At 37.6% G+C, this 19,471-nt stretch overlaps 1 long non-coding RNA gene across 1 annotated transcript; it reads left to right on the forward strand.

Moving 5' to 3' along the window:
- Nucleotides 1–7,082: 7,082 nt before the first annotated feature.
- LOC144964605 (uncharacterized) lies at nucleotides 7,083–9,015 on the forward strand. Its single transcript, XR_013643884.1, has 3 exons — nucleotides 7,083–7,253; nucleotides 8,011–8,070; nucleotides 8,938–9,015. It is a non-coding gene; the product is annotated as an uncharacterized LOC144964605 (long non-coding RNA).
- The last annotated feature ends 10,456 nt before the right edge of the window (nucleotides 9,016–19,471 follow it).

Genomic DNA, 19,471 nt, shown 5'->3' on the forward strand with positions numbered 1-19,471 from the left:
CTATAAACGTTCATGGATACACACAGTTGTGTGAGTTGGTTCGTAACACTTCCGGGTGGCAATGTTATGAGCTTCTTTGCCAAGCGCATACTATCTATATATAGAATGCGCTTGGCCAGGGAGTTCACAACATTGCCATCCGGAAGTATAACGGACCAACACACAAACTCTGTGTAACCATGAACTTGTATAGTTTGATACAGTTTAGTGAGAACAACTCACAAACGCGGATGGCAAAAACAATAACAAAGGCCTGAGATAGTATGCAGATGACGTCACTCAGGCCTTTGTTATTGTTTTTGCCATCCGCGTTTGTGAGTTGTTCTCACTAAACTGTATTAACCAGACTATAAAAGTTTCAACTTCACCAACGCTACGACTTTTAGTGCATATTTTATTTTGAAAAGGGAATTATTCCCGGAATATTTTGTGATAGCTGATCACCGATAGTCACTGTTACCCTCCTTCCGCACTAGGACAAAACTGTCCCGGGACAAATTTGTCCTGTCCCAATGGAGAAAACTTCTATGCAAAAGGGGTTCCGCACTAGGACAGGACTGTCCCAGGACACACCTGCGCGAATGCATTATTTTTTTATTTTTTTACAAGACTCAAAAGTTTTTTTGTAGGCAATTGCAACTGTAATAATTCACATTTTATGAATCAACATAAGATACGACATGACGACAATGATTTTTTACACTGTACAATGGGATTTGTTTACATAAGATTTATATAATCATGAAATATTCTTATAGCAAAAGTAATATTATTGCTACTGCTACTACTACCACTACCAATACCACGACTACGACTACTACTACTACTACTACTACTACTACTACTACTACTACTACTACTACTACTACTACTACCACTACCACTACCACTACCACGACTACGACTACTACTACTACTACTACTACTACTACTACTACTACTACTACTACTACTACTACTACTACACTACCACTACCACTACCACTACCACGACTACTACTACTACTACTACTACTACTACTACTACTACTACTACTACTACTACTACTACTACTACTACTACCACTACCACTACCACTACCACGACTACTACTACTACTACTACTACTACTACTACTACTACTACTACTACTACTACTACTACTACTACTACTACTACTAGTAATGGATAAAATAGAGGTTGCATATTTCTGTGCTTTACCACGTGGAAAAAAAAAGACAAATTGAAAGAGAAAACAATATTGGGTGCATCCTTTAATGACCCAAAGATTGCTCAAGGGTCAATTCCGTAGACTCTATGGTGATCTCCGATCTTATCTTAAAATGACTTTCTTGGAATCACCTCATTTTACCCAGGTGCAAATGAGTACCAGTTCGCTGATGAAAGTAATCTTTGACGGACTAGCATCATTCAAGAGGATAATAGAAAGTCAGCATGCTTCGTACCCGAAAGGCATCAGTTGATTAAGTCACCTCGCCTAGCTCAATTTGCGGCGCTGCACTGCGGCTGACGCCTGGTTATACCTTGTCCTAGCTAAATTTGCGGCGCTGCATTGCGGCTGACGCCCGGGTTATTCCAGTCTTACCTTGGAATAGACCCTCGAGAAAAATTTCCCCTATGGGATGAAAAAATGAATTTTATTCTTTTAAATTTTAAACTGTTATCTGTCTGCTCAACGCCACAGAAACATGGATAAGTTCCGGATTTATAAGCTTAGGAGGCAAGATGGCCTATGGTTAGCGCGTTGTACTCTGGACTCAGAGGTTCTGTGTTCGATTCCGACCGAAGCCAACCTGTACTTTCTAGAGCAAGAAAATTTACTCCAATCACTCACTCCATTCAGGTGTAAAAGGGTACCTGTCAAGCTGGGATGGTAATCTGCGATAGACTACAGACTAGCGTCCCATTCAAAGGTTTTCAAACAAATACGTTAATTGTCCGCTTCACGCTATTGAAACCGGAATAACTCCTGCACCATTGGCTACAAGGCTCTAAAGGACTTAATTTGTTTTACAATGAGTCCAAGTGGCTCAGAAGGACTTACTTATAAATATTTTCATTGAGAATTCCCGAAATAAATAACGATAAAGATAATTGATCCCACAAGTTACCGAATAGATGTGCGACCGGTTTTAGACACGTTACTGCTGTGTCACAAAGTGTGACACTTCTTAAATTATATTTATAAACATACGTTTTTAAATTGCCGAAAATATTTATGTTGCTATGCCTTCTTTACGTGGTTTCATCACATAGAATTATTTTTTGAATTGTTCTTGCTTTTTTATATTCAGAATTGAAATAAATAAATAAATTAAAACTGTGAAATTGAATGTAAGCTTCAGTTTAATATACGAAAACAGATAAAATGGACGTTTCGGGTTTCCCCTTCATCAACATGATGAATTAAAAACTACAGACGAATGAGATAATGTGGTAGTGGCGTTGTTAAGATGCATAAACAAAAACATTGATGGGCAGGAAATTGTATGCTACTTTGTGAGGAAGCGCGAATTAAAACAGAGCAATAGAAATTTATAAAAGGTGCGTACTTAATTATGTCAAAAGAGGGGAGGCGGGGAGGAACTGTGTAATGCAGTATAGAAAGTGAACTAAAATAAAGTGTGGACTATTGTTGGAAAATAAATACAATGGAATTGGAAATAAATACAAAATATAAGGGATGTAGGTATTAATATATTAGTGGCATTAGCCACAGCAGAAGCAACAATAGAAATAGTAGTAGTAGTAGTAGTAGTAGTAGTAGTAGTAGTAGTATAGTAGTAGTAGTAGTAGTAGTAGTAGTAGTAGTAGTAGTAGTAGTAGTAGTAGTAGTAGTAGTAGTAGTAGTAGTAGTAGTAGTAGTAGTAGTAGTAGTAGTAGTAGTAGTAGTAGGAGGAGGAGGAGGAGTAGTAGTAGTAGTAGTAGGGAATCAGAAAATAAAGACAGGCATTTCAATTTTGACACGGCGCCGCCAAGTCTGGGACTTTTTTGTCCTAGTGCGGAAGTCTGCTATATTTTTCTACTATCACAAACGATATGAACACGGGACTGGGACAGTCCTGTCCCGTTGATTTTGTAGCATTTCACAACGGCTTGGGACACAACGGGACTGTTTTGTCCCGTCCCAATAGGTGCGGAAGATCTCTCTAAATTCTATATGTTACAGATTTGGGACAGGACTGTCCCGGGACAGTCCTGTCCTAGTGCGGAAGAGGGTTTATAATAAAAGAAGGAGCAAGTCTCTCGGTTTGATTATGTGTGTGTGTGTGTGGGGGGGGGGGGTAACTATAGATAGTATGCGATTGGCTAAGAAGCTCATAACATTGCCATCCGGAAGTATATCGGACCAACACACAAAAGTGTGTGTCCATGAACGTTAATAGTCAGGTTAATACAGTTCAGTGAGCATTACTCATAAACGCGGATGACAAAAAACAATAACAAAGACCTGAGTGACGTCATCTTTGAACTATCTATAGGAGAAACAAAATTACTATCTGCTATGAAAACTAACCAGTTGGTTAATATTTTTATCCTTCCGATACAGGAAACCGAGATATTTGCAAATTAGGACGAAGTAACAATCGCCGAATAAAAATGTTAAATCAATTTTATTCGACTCATAAGATTTATGACGCCATTTTAAACAAAAGTGAAAGTACAACCTTATGTTTGGATGTGATGAAATTTAACTCTGATTACAAACATAGATTTTTAGATAGAACGAAGTTCACGTCACTCAGGTCTTTGTTATTGTTTTTTTTTTCCATCCATTTCACTAAACTGCAATCACCAGACATTCAAGGTTACACAAGGTTTTGTGTGTTAGTTCGTTATATTTCCGGATGGCAATGTTGTGAGCTTCTTTGCAAGCGCACACTATCTTTACAGGGAACAAAATTGACGTCATTCGGCTATTTGTTAATATTTTTAAAGAGCCATTTTGGTGATTTTAAATTATATCAGACTATAAAGGCCCAAGTTTATACACGGTATTGTGTATTGGTAGGTTAGAGATAGAACGAAGTCACTCAGGTCATTGTTATTCTTTTCAGCCAGTCATTTAAATGAGCAGTTCTCATTAAACGATATTAATCAGACAATAAACGTTCAAGGTTTCACATTTCTTTATGTGCTGGTACCTACTTCCGGCTGGCGAAATGGTGTGAGCTTTTTGACCAAGCGCAAAGCACCAACAGTCCTGTTGGCGGGTCTTGTGATTATTTAACCGAAACGCATAGCACCAATACATAATATCTAGAGCACTACTCACTCTATCTACTCTCTTCTTTTAACACACTGATAGATAGTATGCGCTTGGCTAAGAAGCTCATAACATTGCCATCCGGAAGTATAACGGACCAACACACAAACTCTGTGTAACCATGAACTTTTATAGTCTGGTTAATACAGTTCAGTGAGAATAACTCACAAACGCGGATGGCAAAATATAACAACAAAGGCTTTAGTGACGTCATCTTCGAACTATCAATCGTAAAAAACAATAGCAAAGGCCTGAGTGACGTCATTTACGAACTATCTTTAGATAGTATGCGCTTGGCTAAGAAGCTCATAACATTGCCATCCGGAAGTATAACGGATCAACACACAAAACTGTGTGTATCAATGTACGTTTATAATCGGGTTAATACAGTTCAGTGAGCATTACTCATAAACGCGGATGGCAAAAAACAATAACAAAGACGTCATCTTCGTACTATCTATAAATTGTATGCACTTGGCTTAGAAGTTCACAACATTGCCATCCGGAAGTAAAACTGGCCAACACACAAACTGTGTGTAACCTTGAAGGTTTATAGTCTGGTTAATACAGTTTAGTGAGAAGTACTCATAAACGCGGATGGCAAAAACAATAACAAAGACATGAGTAACGTCATCTTCGAACTATTTATATCTGGGGTCTATCGTCTTCAATCGTAGCGATCTATTCTGTAAATGGATGACGAGACTTGCCCAGTCTTACATGTGTTCAGCACTTATTTTTTATTTATTTATTTTTCGGATGATTTATGGGGATGGTTGTGATTTTTTTCTTTTAATTTTTTCTTTTAAGTTGTTTTTTGTTAGGGTTTTTTTGTGTGTGTATGGTGGTGGTGATGATGGTGGTGATGGTAGTGGTGGTGTGGTGGTGGTCTGATGATGAAGGTGGTGGGTTTGTTGATTTGTATATTGGGTTGGCGGATGTTGCGAGTATTTTATCAAAGCGTATAGTATCAATACAATGTACTGGAGAAGAAGAGAGTGGACAGAGTGAGTAGTGTTCTTGGATATGTATTGATGCTATGCGTTTAGGTAAAACGATCCTTTCGTTTTAGTACAGTGGTGATCGCCTAAATGCCCCCCCCCCCCCCCGCCCCTTGGCTAAATGCCAGGTAATAAATAGTCGGGAGTGATGGAAAGTGCTAGATGTCGTCTTTTTTTTTTAATTCAAGATGATGCTGTTGTCAACCATGATTAGTTTTTCTTTAAAAAATCTCAAATCATTTATCTATCTTTTGTTATTTTCGCTTTTCGCGTAATAGTTTCTGATAATCTAAATTCTTCAGTCAATTCTAAATTGTCAAGTACACGCCATTGGTAAGTCATCATTTAATGGTTGACCTTGGTAGGTAATCTTTTATGAAGTTTGGTTGTATTAATTTTATTACTTTGTCATTGAAATAAATATTTTTGATGCTTGTGGTTTTATTTCTTGGTGTTTTTTTTTTTTTCGTTCAATTCAAAATTAACACAAAAATGAGCGGCATTTGTCTTTATCTGCCTATTGTCTAGTGCACACTAACATTCCTTTTTAAACCAATCGTTGTTTCTAACACAAGGTCTTTTATTGGTAAGGAGACATGAAGCCTGTATTTGGTTTGGTATTGCTGTTTTATCCGATTAATAAATGTGTAAAATATACTTAACTCGGAAAAGAAGGCATTATGAAGGCAATCGTTTGTCTCAGATAATTTATTGGAATGGCTATTTATGATGAGATATGCATTATTATAGTCTTGATGTTCTACCATTCATTACTCATTTACTCTTTCAGGTAATGGAGTTACATCTACGCAATCCTTTATCAAAATATGAATCGCCTTTAAATGACAACACGCGTGGTATGTTACTCCATTGTTGTCTTGTACTGTCAAGTAACAGTCTATTTGTGCCCGTTTGTAAATTATAAAGCATCTGGAACATAATGAGCATGGTAAGTGTTTGAAATTTTCTATATCAATGATTGCTTTATATGAATCAATTGAACCAGACCTGAGGCTAAATAAATGCTGAAGTCTTTTATATGTCACAAGAAATCATCATAGTTTTCATCTGCTTGTTGATAATATTGTTCATTACTGGATATTTTTCCATTTAAAATGAATTACTGATCCTTTGTTTTAGTACAGTGGTGATCGCCTAATGTGGTTCCTGACCTCCCATAGTAGGCAGGGAGGTACAAAGTGTCTTCTATCCCCTTGTATCTGATTTCCAACATGCTTTCTGACTTTGTCTTGGAATGAGATTATTTGGTTTTGCCGGAGTCCTGGCTGGGAGGGAAACAGTCAAATGCATAGTTATTGTTTTGGGAGATTATATATTTTTCCTTGTAAATCATCTCTCCGTTATGTATTATTATATTTATTTTGAACGTATAATGTAAGCATTTGAGTGTATTCCTCTATGATGGATTTTGTGCTTGTGTCTGGATGAGACTTATAGGTCATCTCAAACTTAGTACATTGATGGTATGCTCTTGGAATCTACATCTAATCCCTATTTGTACCCAGTTCCCAATTGTCTTACTTTCTCTTGGGTGCTTTAATTGTAATTCTAGAACTTTTTAATATCCCATTTTCTTCCTTTTTACTGGCGCTGATGTAACCTTAATGTGTTGCAAGCGCCGTAAAACCCTTAAAAACAAACAAAAAACAAAAACCCACCCCACCCCCCCCCCCTTGGCTAAGTGCCAGGTAATAAATAGTCGGAGTGACGGAAAGTGCTAGATGTCGGCAACTATTCAGATTAGTTGATCCTTAGTACCGCTCGAACCATTAATTGTAAATCATCCATTCTTCATTTTTATTGACGACATTGATATGACTTAAAAGTGTCGCAAGCGCGGCAACACCCTTAAAAGCTTAAATAACCCGAGTAACACTATTACCGAAATGTCTTTACTCCATAGAACTATAACAGAAGGAAGTCCGTGTTTTCAGTAACACTCATGCAGAAAACAAGCTGCGTAGTAAGTATTTAAAGGAAGATAAATAAGAAGAAAAACACGTATATAATTAAACGCGAGTTATATTAATAATTAATGTTAGCAGACATTTATATGATCACCTTTGTCAATAATATTACTTAATCAGCCATAACAAATTAATAATGTAGTCTTCTAAAATGCAACTCTCAAATCGTCTTTTTCTACTCATGATGATGCTGTTGTCAACCATGTTCAGTTTTCCTTTAATCAAATCTCAAATCATTTATTTATCTTTTATTATTTTCGCTTTTCACGTAATCGTTTCTGATAATCTAAATTCTTCAGTCAATTCTAAATTGTCAAGTACACGCCATTGGTAAGTCATCATTTAATGGTTGACCTTGGTAGGTAATCTTTTATGAAGTTTGGTTGTATTAATCTTATTACTTTGTCATTGACAAACATTTTTGATGCTTGTAGTTTTATATTTGGGGTTTTTAAATTATTTTTTTTCAGTCAATTCAAAATTAACACAAAAATGAGCGCACTAACATTCCTTTGTAAACCAATCTTTGTTTCTAACACAATGTCTTTTATTTGGTAAGGAGACAGGAGGCCTGTTTTTGGTTTGGTATTGCTGTTTTATCCCATTAATAAATGTAACATATACTTAACTGTCATCATTCTCATTCTGTGTTTTCATGTATGTTTATAATCCACGTCTAATTTATCGTGTAATATTCATGTAGATCAGTTTGTTGTGATAACCGCTTATATTCAGTACTACTTTTTTCCCCAGACTTCCAACACTTATGAATGTTGAACACTGATGTTCTAAGATACACAAAAATGCCAATCGGTAAGTGTTACCCTAGGATTGGTTTGAAAAAACAAAAAGTCGTATATATTAACTAAAAATATGTCTCAATTTTGATGCATATAGATTGAACGAGATTGACGTCACTCAGCTCTTTATTATTAGATCGTCATTTTAATGAATAGTTCTCACAGGCGTGCACTTATTTGCTTGTCTGATAACTCATTTTATTATGGGATCATTGTTGTAATGGACATTTGTTAAAACATTGCCATAATTGTGTTCAAATGTTAGACCTGTATATATGTACACGTCGGTTCTCTCTGAATTATATCAGACTAAACATTTAAAGTTACACATAGTTGTCCGTGTTAGTACTTTTTATCCGGCTGTATGATGTTGTGCATATTTTAGCTAAACACAAAGCATCGCTTATTTTTGTGAAATGTTGACAAGGTATAGATTAGTAGTTGTTTAACCACTTTTGTGTATTTTATGTCGATTGATATATACTGCCCCTAAAATAACGGTTGGAGAATGGAAAGGAATATAACGATTTTTATATTTAAAAAAAAAAGAGAGAGAAAAGAAGAAAATACTTAAACATTAATTCAAATTGTTGTACCTAATTACTGATCGTAAAATTATTTTTGTTTCTGATTCTGGCTGAAGGGACGGATAACATCCGAATCATTCCATGTAATGGTTTTTTTTTTCTTTACTAGAGCTGATAATATATTCAATTTAAAAAAATACCTTTTAACAGTTCATATTTGCCAGGAGCTTAGTATTGGCTATGCACTTTCTCTACTTATTTTCTGTATTCAGTTAAATTTGGTTGTGGCTTTGTCATTCTCTGTCCTTGTTATTGGATAACACTTATAAATCATTTTATTTTTTACATTTCAGAGACACCCATGAGTATGTTGTGTAGTATAATAGAAAAATAGTTCAAACAACTTTTTACAAATAAACAATCAAAATATTTCCTCTGTGTTTCTTTTTTTATTTTTCAAATTTTTAAAATTTTTTTTGATCGAGTGGGTCACTCTGTGTGCTGTCTTGTTATGACTGTGGTCTCCTTTTATGTTGACCTTTTTCTTTCTTGTTCTGGGTGGGGTTCCTGAACTCCCCATTTTGGGCAGGGGAGTACTGTCTTCTATCCTCCTATACCTGTATTCTAACATGCTTTGTCTCTTTCTTGGAATGAGATTACTTGGTTTCGTGCTGGTCATTGCCGCTTACCCTGGCTGGGAGGGAAGCAGCCAGATGTATAGTTTTGGGAGATATTTCTTTCCTTGTAAACATCTCTCTGCTATGGACTGTATCATCCTCCTGTTATGGACAGGGGTGTCACCCTTACCACAGCATTTGATAGCTCAGTTGGTAGAGCGCTCACTTCACACAAAAAAGGGGCAGACTACACCCTTGTCCACTCAATAGTAATAGGGTAGCTGAGAAGTACTTTGCGAAAAACCAGCGTCCTATCCAAAGGGTAGAAATTGCCATTTTCTGTTTCACGATATAGAAACTAGGATAAATTCCTGCTTCATGGGCCTCGTATCTCTAAAATACTTATCTTTATTAGAGCATTTATACAGCGCAATGTCTTCTTCGTTGCCCCTCATGTTGTCTTCATGTTTGAATGTCTAGTTGATGAAGGAACGCTGTTGTCTTCCTCGGCTCTGACAGCGGCCCATACATTTGGTCGCAGGACAAATGTTAAAGGTTACATTTTTGTATGTTTAATTCAGCTGACGAATTATGTGAGTTGTTTACCTAAACGGATATCATCAATATCAAAGCGAGACGCATAAATCAACTCAAGCAGGCCTACCAAAATCAATAACAAAGAGCCGAGTGATTTCGATTAGGGGTCCCGATACGGTTGTTAGAGCACCTTGCTCGCCTCCCATGTCCGGCTTCAATTCCCACTGGTACCAGTCTCCCATAGTCCCAGATTCACTCCTCACTGCTGTCCACTTCCCTAACTTTGGTCGGTTTCGTCGGGTTTTGGCGGGTTTCGTGTGTTGGTGCGTGAGATCCGATGGTGGATGTTGTGAGCATTTAACCTCAGCGCATAGCATCAATAAACATTCTTCTTTCCAGTCGTTTCTGGTCATTTCCGTTCTTTTCCCATTGGTATCCATCTTCCACGTTCATTTCTCTCTGATATCCTCCTCCCACAGTCCCAGGTTCACTCCCCACTGGTGTACACTTCTCGGAATCCCTGATTCAATCCCCATTGCTATCGTCGTTTCGTCGTTTCCGCTCGTTTCCACTCGTTTCCGGTCGTTTCATGTATTACGTAGCACCCATAAAAATGGCTGACTTAAAACTAAAATAAAGAGCTGGGTGACATCAATTTCGCTCCTTCTATTCTTGCTATGAGCTTAGTAAAAAAACTAACAACATTCGCCAGCCGGAAGTGATGCACCAACACAACAATATTGAAACAACGAAGTTGACGTCACCCAGCTCTTTTATTATTGTTTTTTAGCCAGCCATTTTCATGAATAGTTGTCACTAAATTCTATCAGACTATAATATACGCTCAAGGTTACACTTAGTATAACATATAGCTGAGTTATGTGTATGTTATGAATATTTTACCTAAACGCAATGCACCAGTAAAGCCATACCCACATTGTTTTTAGCCAGCCATGATGATGAGTTCGGCTATGTGATGATACTCGCTTTCCTATCGGAAGGTCCTGGGCTCGGTGCATAGTTGAGTCCTTGGAAAAGGCTCTTATGCGTGTCAAGCTCAAGACATGCTAGATTATAATGACTGACAATCAAAAACGCCCTTCCTACACACATATCCATCCACCCACACAAATACACACACACATACATACACACACATACACCCACACACACACACTGATCTACGAAATCACTTGTACAACAAACAGTGAGAAAAAAAGTTAATTCAAAGGATTCAATTATGGCTAATAGACGAAATATTCAAATAATATATGTCATAATCTTATACATTGATGCATACCACAATGAATTAAAAAAAAAAATCAAATGTATATGAATTCTCGGTGCCTAACTAACATTTTTTTCATATTCGATCAAAACTTTTCGACAAAAAATCCCAAATCTTCGCAATTCTGTCCCTGTGGAGTTATTTATAAATTGTATAAACTTGTACATATTGGGCTTTTCAATTAAATATTTAGGTAAATATTTTCCTCTGAAATAGTTATACCGTCTGCATTCACAGATTATGTGGTACTCATCTTCAATTGAGTTACAATTTATACAGAGCCTAGAAGGAAAATCAATTTTTGGTCTCTGCCATCTCCCCCTTTCGCATATAAAATTATGAGAACCTAATCTAATTTTTGTAATGGCGAATCGAATTACTTTTTCTTTAATCTCGAATATATAGCGTACAGAATGTTCATTGTCCAAATGTTTATAAAATTCTATGATCGCTAGTGGCGCCCACCTCCTACAGTGTCAGGTTCATTCTCCTCTGGTAACAAACTCTCATATCCGGCTTCAATTTTCAATGGTATCCATCTCCCTTTAGTCCCAGGTTTATTTCCCACTGATATCCTGTTTACATAGTCCCAGATTCACTCCCCACTGGTGCCCACCTCCTATAGTGTCAGGTTCATTCTCCTCTGGTACCAAACTCTCATATCAGGCTTCAACTTTCAATGGTATCCATCTCCCTTTAGTCCGAGGTTTATTTCCGACTGATATCCTTTTTTACATATTCCCAGGTTAACTCCCCACTGGTGTGCAATTCCCTGAGTCCCAGGTTCACTCCCCACTGGCGCCCACCTCCTATAGTGTCAGGTTCATTCTCCTCTGGTACCCAAATCATATAGTTCGGCACGGATACCCACAGTTATCCATCTCCCACAGTCCAAGGTTAACTCCCAATTGGTGTGCACTTCCCTGAGTCCCAGGTTCACTCCCCACTGGCGCCCATCTCCTATAGTGTCAAGTTCATTCTCCTCTGGTACTCAACTCCTATATCCGGCTTCAACTTTCAATAGTATCCATCTCCCTTTAGTCCCAGGTTTATTTCCCACTGATATCCTTTTTACGCAGTCCCAGGTTTACTCCCCACTAGCGCCCACCTCCTATAGTGTCAGGTTCATTCTCCTCTTGTACTCAACTCCCATATCCGGCTTCAACTGTAAATGGTATCCATCTCCCTTTGGTCCCAGGTTTATTTCCCACTGATATCCCTTTTACATGTCCCAGGTTCACTCCCCACTGGTGTACACCACCCTGATTCCCAGGATCACCCCCACTGTTGCCTAGTTCCCATAACTTTGTCGGATATTCTCAGGATTCGTCGTGGTTCGTCGGGTTTCGGCGGGTTTAATAGAAAAGCACTGATTGCTTTTTTACGAAAACCGCCGATAACCATAGTCTCAGGTTCACTTCCGACTGGTGTACACTTCCCTGAGTCTCTGGTTCACTCCCCACAGTTGCCGGGTTTCGCCGAGTTTCGGCGCCGAAACCCAGTCCCAGGTTCACTCCCCAAATGGTGTACACTGCCCTGAGTTCCAGGTTCACTCCCCACTGCTACCGACTTCCCATAACTTTGTCGGGATTCGTCGGGTTTCGGCGGGTTTCGGCAGGTTTCGGCGGGTTTCGGCGGGTTTCGTAAAAAAGACACATCGGTGCAAAACCACTATTCAGTGTCAGATACTGAGTAGTGCAAAACCACTATTCAGTATCAGATACTGAATAATGCAAAACCACTATTCAGTATCAGATACTGAATAGTGCTAGCCTAAATCATTAGTGACAGCAGCAGGAAGTCATCTGTGGTGTTTCTTTCATCCTGTTTTGATGATAAAGGGGAAATCCGAAACGTTCATTTGATCTGTTCTTGTAATTAAATTGAAGCTTACATTCAATTTCACATTATTATTTATTTTCTTCGAGCTTCGAGCAGAACATTTATATTAAGTGAATACATTATTTCGAATGCAACGATTTGCGTAAAAACGCCAAACTTTTTACAGTGTCGAAATTGGTTGTTTTTGAGAGTGTTAGTGTCGTTGGTACGTATTTTATTATATCTGTTTGACTCAACGAACTTTCAAACTGACTTTAAATTATAAAAGGAAATCAAGTTATCTGTTTATCTATCTGTAAAAAATACATTTCTAATTTTCAAATCTTTCAGTAGAGTTGTGCGCCGTATAATTTTTGTTATTGATTCAAATAAGCACAATGTTCTCCACAAGGCTATGTTTTTTAAAGAAAAGATAATTGATAGTTATTCAGTTGCTACTATCTATATGATATAGGTGTTATGATTTTTATGAGTTCTATTTAGTTATTTATATGTTTTACGGTTTTATTGCTCACAGACTGTTTAGTTGTAGAATCTTAGCTGCAAGATAATAGATTTTAGCACACTTTGTGACGAGTAAGATGAGGTGCGGTTCGACGTTATTGCACAACCCGCCATCATCAGTGTTCCTCAATCCCCTGCTTTAGTGGGTTCAAAGGAACTGATTATCTACGTCTTATACGTGACTTTCACATGTTTCTTTATGGTAGGGATGTTCTTGGATCCACAGGAGATGACATTAAAGATAGAATGAAGTTGATATCATTCAAGTCTTTGTTATTTCTAAATTATTTTTTTTTGCCATCCATGCTTGTGAGTGATTCTCACTTAAACCGTATTAACCAGACTATAAGCGTCCAAGGTTACACAACGTTTAGTGTGTTGGTCCGTTATTCTTCAGGATGGCAAAGCTGTGAGTTTCTTTTAACCAAGCGCACAGCATCTATCAGTTACGCCAGGATTGAATATCAGATGTTCACATTAGTGGTCTTGTTTCAATCATTTAATTTGTCACAACCAACAATGGACATAATCATTATATAAGAGGTGTGGCCATATCGGGGACTATAGGTGTGGCTTAGCTTTGGAGCAATCTGATTCGAGGGACATAGACGGAATGACTACAGCCAAACACAGCGAATATTATGAGCCTTGATCTAAACACTCAGATTTCACGGGGGTTGAACAAGAATTATCCATATAATTAACATTCATTCATTATTTATTTATTTATTACGTTTATGTTATGGAAAGCTTATGTCATTATTTATTTGGATATGATAGATGGGATAAATGCTAGGACATCATAGAGTACTATAAGTTATAGTATAAGTAGACTCTGGATAGATGCATTTGCTTCCATGATAAATGTTAGGAGATGCGGATAGTCCCGTCTGGATGAATACGCTTCAACCGTCGTAACGTCACTTCCCTCTAATGACGCATGGCAACTTAGTAACTGGCTCTAAACTATCGGAACAACGGCGGACGCCCTTATGAAATATTTCTCCGACGAGCATAATAGCGTATCCAGAGGAAAAAACCCCATTATAAATCTGATCATATTTTGACTTTTACACATTCTGATCACAAGACATATGAAAAGTTATAGCCAGCATGAAGAATAAAACGTACCGATTTTCTTTGTTTAGAACCACGATGGCCGCCGTTGCTGGGCGACGTGACATCAGACAATTGAATCGAATTGACACCCCCGGCCTCCAATTCCTTTAAGGCGATGAGACATCTCGATGGTTATTGGGACTTGTATTATGTCAAATGTCAACTATCTTCTGGCGCGGTTGACTATGTCTCCGCTTTGTGGAGTATGTCTTGATCATAGAAGAAGATCGGGGGTTGTTGTTATTTACTTTTTATTATATTTTATTTATTTATTTATTTATTTATTTATTTTTTTGGACAAGTGATGATTTTTATGATTACCAATTTGGTTTGGCACTGCACTGAGTTTTTTGTTTATGGCGGTTTTTACAGTTTTGGGGTATGGTCTGCGTTACTGTTGTTCATTTTTGTTTGTTTGTTTGTTTGTATATATCTCTATTTGGTCAAATCTATGTATTAGCTTGTTGCATCGGGAAACAAGCAGCTACTTTTGTGGAGTACTCTTAGTAGGTTATGGGTATAACCGATAGTGCTAGCCACTACAGTGCCGCCATTTGTTAATTAGTCGAATGTCTGAATGTGACCGGGGTGGAAACATAATATTTCGATGTAATATCATTTCATTTGGTTGAAGTAAACCCTCTTCCGCACTAGGACAGGACTGTCCTGGGACAGTCCTGTCCCAAATCTGTAACATATAGAATTTAGAGAAATCTTCCGCACCTATTGGGACGGGACAAAACAGTCCCGTTGTGTCCCAAGCAGTTGTGAAATGCTACAAAATCAACGGGACAGGACTGTCCCAGTCCCGTGTTCATATCGTTTGTGATAGTAGAAAAATATAGCAGTCTTCCGCACTAGGACAAAAAGTCCCAGACTTGGCGGCGCCGTGTCAAAATTGAAATGCCTATCTTTATTTTCTGCATCCCTACTACTACTACTACTACTACTACTACTACTACTACTACTACTACTACTACTACTACTACTACTACTACTACTACTACTACTAATACTACTACTACTACTACTACTACTACTACTACTACTACTACTACTGTTGCTTCTGCTGCTGCTAATGCCACTAATATATTAATACCTACATCCCTTATATTTTGTATTTATTTCCAATTCCATTGTATTTATTTTCCAACAATAGTCCACACTTTATTTTAGTTCACTTTCTATACTGCATTACACAGTTCCTTCCCGCCTCCCCTTTTTTGACATAATTAAGTACGCACCTTTTATAAATTTCTATTGCTCTGTTTTAATTCGCGCTTCCTCACAAAGTAGCATACAATTTCCTACCCATCAATGTTTTCGTTTATGCATCTTAACAACGCCACTACCACATTATCTCATTCGTCTGTAGTTTTTAATGCATCATGTGTTGTTGATGAAGGGGAAACCCGAAACGTCCATTTTATCTGTTTTCGTATATTAAACTGAAGCTTACATTCAATTTCACAGTTATAATTTATTTATGTATTTCAATTCTGAATATAAAAAAGCAAGAACAATTCAAAAAATAATTCTATGTGATGAAACCACGTACAGAAGGCATAGCAACATAAACATTTTCGGCAATTTAAAAACGTATGTTTATAAATATAATTTAAGAAGTGTCACACTGTGACACAGCAGTAACGTGTCTAAAACCGGTCGCACATCTATTCGGTAACTTGTGGGATCAAGTATCTTTATCGTTATTTATTTCGGGAATTCTCAATGAAAATATTTTTAAGTAAGTCCTTCTGAGCCACTTGGACTCAGTGTAATAGACAAATTAAGTCCTTTAGAGCCTTGTAGCCAATGGTGCAGGAGTTATCCCGGTTTCAATAGCGTGAAGCGGACAATTAACGTATTTGTTTGAAAACCTTTGAACAGGACGCTAGTCTATCGCAGATTACTATCCCAGCTTCACAGGTACCCTTTTACACCTGAATGGAGTGAGTGATTGGAGTAAATTTTCTTGCTCTAGAAAGTACAAATTGGCTTCGGTCGGAATCGAACACAGAACCTCTGAGTCCAGAGTACAACGCGCTAACCATGGGCCATCTTGCCTCCTAAGCTTATAAATCCGGAACTTATCCATGTTTCTGTGGCTTTGAGCAGACAGATAATAGTTTAAATTAAAAAAAATAAAATAAAATTCCCTTTTTCATCCCATAGGGGAAATTTTTCTCGAGGGTCTATTCCAAGGGAAGACTGGAATAACCCAGGCGTCAGCCGCAATGCAGCGCCGCAAATTGAGCTAGGCGAGGTGACTTAGTCAACTGATGCCTTTCGGGTACGAAGCATGCTGACTTTCTATTCTCCTCTTGAATGATGCTAGTCCGTCAAAGATTACTTTCATCAGCGAACTGGTACTCATTTGCACCTGGGTAAAATGAGGTGATTCCAAGAAAGTCATTTTAGGATAAGATCGGAGATCACCATAGAGTCTACGGAATTGACCCTTGAGCAATCTTTGGGTCATTAAAGGATGCACCCAATATTGTTTTCTCTTTCAATTTGTCTTTTTTTCCACGTAGTAAAGCACAGAAATATGCAACCTCTATTTCGTCCATTACTACTACTACTACTACTACTACTACTACTACTACTACTACTACTACTACTACTACTAGTAGTAGTAGTAGTAGTAGTAGTAGTAATAGTAGTAGTAGTAGTAGTAGTAGTAGTAGTAGTAGTAGTAGTAGTAGTAGTAGTAGTAGTAGTAGTAGTAGTAGTAGTAGTAGGAGAAGTAGTAGTAGTAGTAGTAGTAGTAGTAGTAGTAGTAGTAGTAGTAGTAGGAGAAGTAGTAGTAGTAGTAGTAGTAGTAGTAGTAGTAGTAGTAGTAGTAGTAGTAGTAGTAGTAGTAGTAGTAACAGCAGCAGCAGCAGCAGCAATAATATTACTCTTGCTATAAGAATATGTCATGATTATATAAATCTTATGTAAACAAATCCCATTGTTCAGTGTAAAAAATCATTATCGTCATGTCGTATCTTATGTTGATTCATAAAATGTGAATTATTAGAGTTGCAATTGCCTATAAATACACTTTTGAATCTTGTAAAAATAAATAAATAATGCATTCGCGCAGGTGTGTCCTGGGACAGTCCTGTCCTAGTGCGGAACCCCTTTTGAATAGAAGTTTTCTCCCGTGGGACAGGACAAATTTGTCCCGGGACAGTTTTGTCCTAGTGCGGAAGGTAATACGTGATCCTGTGGTATAGCTAGCTACACAATATAAAAATAGAAGTTACGCAGGAGTGAGCCCGATTTTGTAGTAACTTAAAAGGAACGACGGCACGATATTTTCACGTTTATAGAGCATGGTATATAAGCAGCATTCTTACATTCATATTGTATAGTAACTCTTACAATCCTAACTATTGTTGAAGCTATGAGATCACTAAACGGGAAATATTACATATTCGTTGATGATTCATAATGTAATGTTTATACAAGAAGCGATATGGCTAACCTGAGTACTTTGGTGTTTTATCTATTTCAATTGAAATGCAGTATAATATATTACACTCTTTAATGGCATTTATTTTAGGATTTTTATTATTTTTGTGCCTTAGGCTTCGTGGGAAGAAGCCGATTTTTAAAGCGTTATCCCTATTTTAACGGGGCATACTTTGTTGCATCAACGGCTAGCAGCTCTATAGTCACGTGATGTTGTCACATTATTTTGTCAAAGTTCGTTGACAATTCGATTACTATCGGCTCCTTGTGTTGAGCAACTTAGAAGAGAAGAGTTTTGTGCCTTATTATCCAGTTGTTATTCTCTTTACATGTGAGCAACTATGGCGGCTGTGTTAGCTAGAGCTGTAACGATTATCCACTCATAACCAGCTATCCGCGGATTAAACAAGATTGATTCAATATTTAATATGTGCGGCTATGTGGTCTTGTGGTATGACACTCGCTTTCGGATCGGAAGGTCCCCGGTTGGAGCCTCGCTTGAAGCATAATTGAGTCCGGGGGAAAAGGCTCTTTACTCACATTCTCTCACCTACTCAGGTGTAATATGTGTATCTGACCTTTAAAGCGCTGTCTGGGAAAAAAGGTAATATTTCCTAATAGTGTTAAATGTTGCTGTTGGCCAGGGACCCTTTTTAAAGCGCTTTGCGCACATAATTTAGTGAATATTGCGATATATATATATATATATATATATATATATATATATATATATATATATATATATATATATAAAAGCTCTAGTTTGTAATATGAGCATTTATTGTACGCTCGTATTTCCATAGGGGTGGATTACTTTGGAGAATTTCAAGTTGGCAATGAGTCTTTCGTTTTCTAACAACAAAGCCATCTCCCTCCCCCCCCCCCCCCCCCCCCCCCCCCTATCTTCTAAACTCACACTTGCATTATTGTTTGCCTTATTGTTATCCGATCCAAATGAGATGTCTACTCGCTACTATAATAAAGATTATTCTGAGAGCATCCGAATATCCGTGGATAATTTTGATGATTATTCGTTTATTCTTTGATCGGTAATTGTACGGATAAGATCCAGGGCTAAATTCTAGTCCGTATTTACTCCTGAATCGGACGTAATTGCACTCACACATTACATCACAACATCATGCCTTATTTGCACACGTTCGTTTTATGGTCGCTTCTGCAATTATTTTATGCCTGATATTTATAAAGGCCTCAAATGTATTATTAGACATCGGATAATATAACATGACAGAATATTAGGTTCCGGTACATGTACTACCTCGTATATATTTCACTTGTCTTCAGGACGAGTTTTCTGCCCAAATTTTTAAATACCAGTTTTTCCCAGAATACGACACTTAACTGGTTAATATCAAAATAGATTTCTAGCGCGTGCATTGAGGGCAACTTGGCGTTCATGTCATGCTAGCTGTACTACTTTCTCTACTGATTATTATCAGAACTGAGTAGTTCCAGACTTGGGGTGCGGGGTTACTAGACGACTAACCTAGATCATTT

The sequence above is a fragment of the Berghia stephanieae genome, chromosome 1 (genome assembly GCF_034508935.2).
Source record: "Berghia stephanieae isolate SIO BIC M18660-M18661 chromosome 1, UCSD_Bste_1.3, whole genome shotgun sequence".
Lineage (NCBI taxonomy): Eukaryota > Metazoa > Mollusca > Gastropoda > Nudibranchia > Aeolidiidae > Berghia > Berghia stephanieae.